This window comes from Sturnus vulgaris, chromosome 1 (genome assembly GCF_052056855.1).
Source record: "Sturnus vulgaris isolate bStuVul1 chromosome 1, bStuVul1.hap1, whole genome shotgun sequence".
NCBI classification, from domain to species: Eukaryota; Metazoa; Chordata; class Aves; order Passeriformes; family Sturnidae; genus Sturnus; species Sturnus vulgaris.
The window spans coordinates 97,141,979-97,148,229 of NC_142243.1; positions in this window are offsets into that span (position 1 = coordinate 97,141,979).

Here is a 6,251-nt window from a genome sequence, read left to right on the forward strand (position 1 = left end):
AAAGAGTCCCATAGGTTCCTTGACAATGAAAAAACAAGGCAAACATGCAGGGGGGCAATGAGAGAAGGAAAACTAGAGATTTTACAGTTTCAAAGCCAGCTGCTCAATCTGGTGTGGCCTGATTCATAAGCACTGCATGCCCAGTGTTGCCAATAGCACTTTGGGATCCTGTCAGACAGAGAGAGGAAATGGTGGCCAGGGCAAACATATGCTAAATTTCGTAGTCAGAAAGCTAGAAGGCAGAACATGCATGATTATTTATTGGAACCTAAAAATAACATTGAGAAGACCCTTTTAACATCAGGCAATTTCTAGTTCTTAAAAACTAAAACACAGCTTTCTGAACGTTGTTAATGGCAAGCCCATAGAATCTTTCATTGTTTAGACATGAAAAGAAATCCCTGCTGTAAAGACAGAGATGTATTAGACAGAGATGGTTAAAGAAATTGTAGAATGAGTCTCTAAATGCCCTCTTGTCATTATATCAATCATTTAAGATCCTTGTAATATGCCACCTATATTAGCAGTTTGTGCCTTATGATAAAAGTATAGATAGGAAGTATCTATTGATTTGTTTAGAATCTCCTATACAGCCTAAGCCCAAGCAGATCACTCTCAGCTTAGTCACCAGAAAAATGTCCCAGATTTATATCCATGCTCCTATGCATTTACTTATCAGGAAGACAGAAACAGTTGCCTTCGATGATCTCATTAATTAGGTTTTAGGCAAAAAAGTTATTATGGCACCGTGGCAAGCTCTGCATATCATCTGAGCCATCACATGTGTTCTCTCTTCTTGCAGAAGGAATTGAAAAAAGAATGGGCTGACCTGAATTTCGTGTGCATTTGTGGGTTTCCCAATGATCTGGTTAGCATGTCTGAAAAGCACTGATCTTCCCCTAATCTGCAGCACGCAGCTGCCCTTGCTCCGTCTCTCAGCTAAAAACCAGAGATTCTATGTTCCTTCAGGTTCTGCCACCCAGCTGCTGCCTGGATCTTCATCTCAAACCAACGTTTTTCCAGGCTTCTCCTTGACTCTGGCATAGAACACCCCAGCAGTCTCTTGGTTCCTAATTTTAATATGCAAGAGAAACGAACCCCTTTCCTAAGTATTAGCAATAATAAATGAAAACTTATTGGTCACACCATCAAAATTAAGAGATATATTGGCCAAAGTGACAGATGATAGCAATCTATTCAAACAGTCACCTAAACAAGACTGCTGAGCGGATCTCTATCCTCCTTTCTATGAGGAACTGGGAGTAATATTTTACATGGGACTTGGCAGGGAATCAAAACCTGAGAATGTGTTCTCCTTAGCTCTACCAACTGCTAGAAGCCCCTTGACAACTCTGTAACAGCCCTTTCTCTGTGTAAAGCAGACAAGAGCCTCTCTCAGAGCAAGAGGTATTTCACTGATGTGTCAACCTGAGCAAGCCTTCATGCAGCCACTTTGTATCACTGTCACTATTTAATTTAGAAGCCTTCATCTTTAAAATGGATGTGTCTGGAAACACAGGCACAGCCATTTTTCCTGCCATCCTGAGCTGGTCTTGCTCAATTGGAGCTAAGGGGGCTCTGCAGGCTGGCAGCAGCTGGGGGAAGAGGACTCAGCTTGTGGCTGCTCCATGAAGCTTCTGTCATTAAAGCCCACCTCCTACCTCACAGAGAGATGCAGGAAGAGTGATTTCTTCACAACATGTCAGCAGTGACCCTTTTCTCTCTCTTTACATTCTAGTGTTGATTACAAAACAGAACCATGGAAGAGCTGGAACATTACTGTGAGGGATACAGGCTGCAGCTGGATTGAAAATTAATTTAGGGCTTAAATTCCCTGTATTTCCTGTGGAGATCCTTCCCTGGGTTTTGAATCCAGGGTCCAGTGCAGGAGGACCTCAAAGGGGTGACCAGGTTCAGAGTAAAGTGCAACCCATGCAGTTCCTCACATTGCATGTGGACACTGAAATCTTCAGCTCTCCTTTAGTGAGAACTTGATGGCTGTTACCGTGAATATATCCCTTGAAAGCACACTTCCAAACAAAAATGACTTCTTTCAAATATGCAGTTATGTGCTCTCAGCATCTACAACAGAAGCTCTCCCCTGGTAAGACTGAGCAGGCTCAAAACATTTCAGATTCACAGCCATGATGCTGGGAAGAGAGAGCAGTGACCCCAAACCAGGTCTCTTTGAGCCTGGAGCAGACACTCGTTCTCCAGACATGTTGCCTAATAATATTATCTCTCATGGGCTGTGGTGCCTCCCTAAAATTCACTCCAATTAATTTTTTCCTGAAACAGCTCATCTAAAAAGACGCCAGATGATGTCAGAGATGCAGCCTGAACATTTGTCCACACTGTGTGTGCTATTGTGCCGAACATTTTTTCTGGGCAGAGAAATCCACTCTGGTTCTGTCATCATTCATGCAAGGTGTCCAGCACACCTGCAGGGTGTACTTTTATGGGCTAGAGAAACTTTGAAGGAATATATTGAAGAGCCTGAAGCTAGTGTAAAAGCTAAGCATATGGCAGGCAGCAAGCAGGATGCTTTACCATGGAACAAGTTTGTGAAAATCAGTGATTTCAAGCGAAGAAAGAGAGGGCAGGGAAATATTTTTACCTCTGGGACCCAGCTGGTGGTCCCTGTAGATGTCTCTTGGCATTAACAAATGTTTCCCTTATTTTCTCTCATAGTGGTCATAACTGCATTCTTTACTCCTCCTTTTCCCATGTGAAAATGTTACTTAAAATGACACTCAATTCTCCATGGAAATACTGAAAATACAGGTGCCAGAAAATGAGATATTTTCATTAGCAGTCAGTGTAGCCTTCATACTAAATCGACTTTCATAGTTACTTTACCCCATATAATTACACAGCAAAGCCCTGTTTAACATCTCACTACATAATGGAAACTTTCTATTTCAAATCAAATTAATGTTAAGAGTTACTCAGAGATTTCAAGAGATAATAGCAGTAATTAAGGTATTTCTAGCGATGGGTTCCTATTATAATGTGGCAGAAGATTCTCTGATAGTCTTGCTGACTGCATTAGTCACAATTGTTTTCATTAATATTGACACTATTCTCTTACCAGACAAACAGAAAAGGAAATTAATCAAAATGCTGTGCTAGTTTCCTATGCTCTGAACCCCTCTTTTGGACTGATGCTCAATTCTTAGCTTTCGGTTGGAATAAAGAGTAGTTTTTGTTAGATGTGCAGGCAGCTTCACACCTGTTATTTAAATCAAGATTGTGAGAACAAAGAGAGAATTATTTTTTGAAAATCTGAAAATAAATCACTGATGAAATTTAAATGCTACAATTCCTAAACATCTCATTTGTTTCCCATTTGTCAATGATGTGAGATTGCTGGAGTGTGTTCACACTGGGGAATGAGGTGAGCATGTATACATATTCATTATCTTGTGGAAAAAATTGCACAGGCCAAGGTACAACTGGCACGTGAGTCATTTGGGGCTATGAGGCTGACTCAGGAAAATGGGGGGCTCCAGTGGCAAGTTGCCATGATGGTGGTTTGGGACAAGCAAAGAGTGTGTTGAATTTCAAAATGATGGAAGAAAAGAGACCTTCATTTCCAGTAGAACCAATTAAGTTAAACAAGGGATGGATTTGACTTTAAAAGCCCTATAAATGTTAATTTTTCATGGGTATCACTCCTACACAGTCAATTGAAGCTGTCAGAATCAGCTTCTCCTGAATGAAGGTGTCATGTCAAGTCATCCAGATAAAAGTTATGTCAAGTGCCAAAAATGAGAAGGGCCAAGACAAGCAGGGAGCATGACAAGAGTGCAGGGCACAACGCACAGTGAAAAGGGAAGCAAAGGAACAGCTTTGTTCTGAGGAAATTCATACATTGACTTTCAGATCCAGGAGTTTGCCAGTTAAACAAGCAAAGGAAGAAAACCAACCATAAAAATGCACATTTGGGAGCAACATGCATATTGACCTCTACACCTGTGGCTGCTAAATGTGCTTTGGAAATACATGTATGAAATATGAGTCAGTTAAAAGTTTATTTCAGCAGATTTGCATACTATGAAGAGATGGAAAACTGTGAATCCCTTAACTCCAGTTTTCTAAAGAAAAACATGAAAATACCAAGGGAAAACTATATTTGCAAAGATTTTTATTCACTTTCTGCTTTCAAATACTAGTTATCACAATACAGCCTCCTAAAAATGAGTGATAACAATAGAAATTGTTGCTGTTTTCATAAATCTAATGCAAAACAAATATTTTTGTGTAATCCTTCAAATGTGAAAAATTATCTTGTGTTTCATACATAGGAGTACATAGAAGTACCCTTTGAATCTGCAAAATGGAAAACAGCTATACTTTATCAGATGCATTGCCCAGCTTTATATCTACAGGAACCTAAAAGGTTGATGTTACCAGACCCTGAGACCAAAGGACCTGGTAGATCATTCATTATTGAATTGAAAATAATATTTAAAAAAAACAAAACAAAAAAAAAGCTCTGCAAGGAAAAAAGATCTTCTCTGCAAGAAGTTTCAAAATGCCTGTTTCCTGCCTTAATGTTGGCTTTCAGAGGCTCCAAGTTTATAAAACGATGTCCCACCAGTGATTGCCTCACTGACCTTTGTAATGTGGGCTCAAATCCCATTGCACCTGACATTTTGTTTTGCTTAGGGGGTATCTGCAGCTCACTGAGGCTGTAGTCCCACTGGGATATGGCTCTCCCTTATGGTCCTTGCAAACAAGACAGCATGCATATCTATTTTCCTGCTCTCTGGTTTCTGGCCAGGACACAATAAAAAAATACAAACCCTTGTGGGAATGGAAAACTAATGGAAAAATCATAAACCCTCATTCTCTGAGTCCTATATATAACCTTTTAATCCATGATTACAAATTACTTCTTGCTAATGTTTTGTAAAATGCTCCTTTAAACTCACTTACTGGAGGCTATGCACTTACTTATTAAAAGCTAGTAAAAGCTTATTAAAAGCTAGTTGTGTGAAGTCTTTGTCAAAATCAGTATTTAAAAAAATAAATCCCAGACTTGAACATAAGAAGAAAAATACATTGTGACACTGACATCTCTTATTCATTACTGCTCAGTGTCTGTTGAAAAAAACTGTTGGCTGTGGAGGATGTGAAAAGCATAGGGTTTCAATAAACAGGAAGTAGTTTATAATTCTTGAAATGAGAGCTGTGGTTGTATAAAGTCTTTTAAAATAATTTTCCCTTTAGGTTGAGAGTTGATGTAGTTTTGGTGAGGCAGGACAGGATATGCTTCAATTTATATATACTTCAATAAATAAGAAAAAGTTCTATTGATATGAGTAGGATTAAACAGAAGGGAAACAGAAAATAGACCTGACATCACTGGGAAATACATAGAGCAAAAAGACCCTACATCTATATATGGAAATATATCAAAGGGGATAGTACAGAAATGTCTCCCACGTTGAAAAGAAAAAAAGCCTGTAGTTTAAGAAAATAATAATAACAATTAGAATGATATAAAGACTGAAGGAAGGGAGAGAAACATTAGAATATACTTAAAGGCATAACTCTTTATGCTGATCAGTCACGTCCTACATTCTATTTGGACAACAATAGTTGTTGTACCCTGCTAAGTCTGTTACAAGTTGTTCAAAGATGGTGATAAAGCATGTCTGACAAACAGCAGTGTGAGGGATTTCTCTGCTGGTGGTCCTGCACTCCTGACCACAGCTCTTCCCTTAGAGTAATGTGAGCATCCATGAGTAAAACTGCACCCCTCCTGGCTTGAGGAGTTAATGCTAAGGCCTGAATCCTTGTTTATAGTTTTTTTGAACCATTGTAAAGCTCTGTTATTGTGATTGTGATTTGTGTTGCTGCCAGGGTTATAAAAAGCAGTTTCAGAATTTAAAACCCTAGCTCCGTGCTGGGGTTAAACAAGCACTTAGCACGTGTTTGATCTGTGAGATTATCATCAATGGAAACTGAAAATGAGCATAAGTTGAGTATGTTCTTAAGAGCTTTATGCAATCCGTGTTTACATCTCCATTCATGTTGACTGAAGGCAATTTCTGATTAATTTTTACAAAACTGAGTGTAATGGGAATGTTTCACTGTGCTTCCTGGTGTGGAAAACATAACCAGAAAGACCCTAGTAATGTCAAGTGTGGGTCTGTCATATGTAGGAGACAGAAATTGTGAAACGTGAGGAATTTTTGCCAACAACCCCTCCTCCAAAATTTTCTCTTGGGAAATGAAAAAAG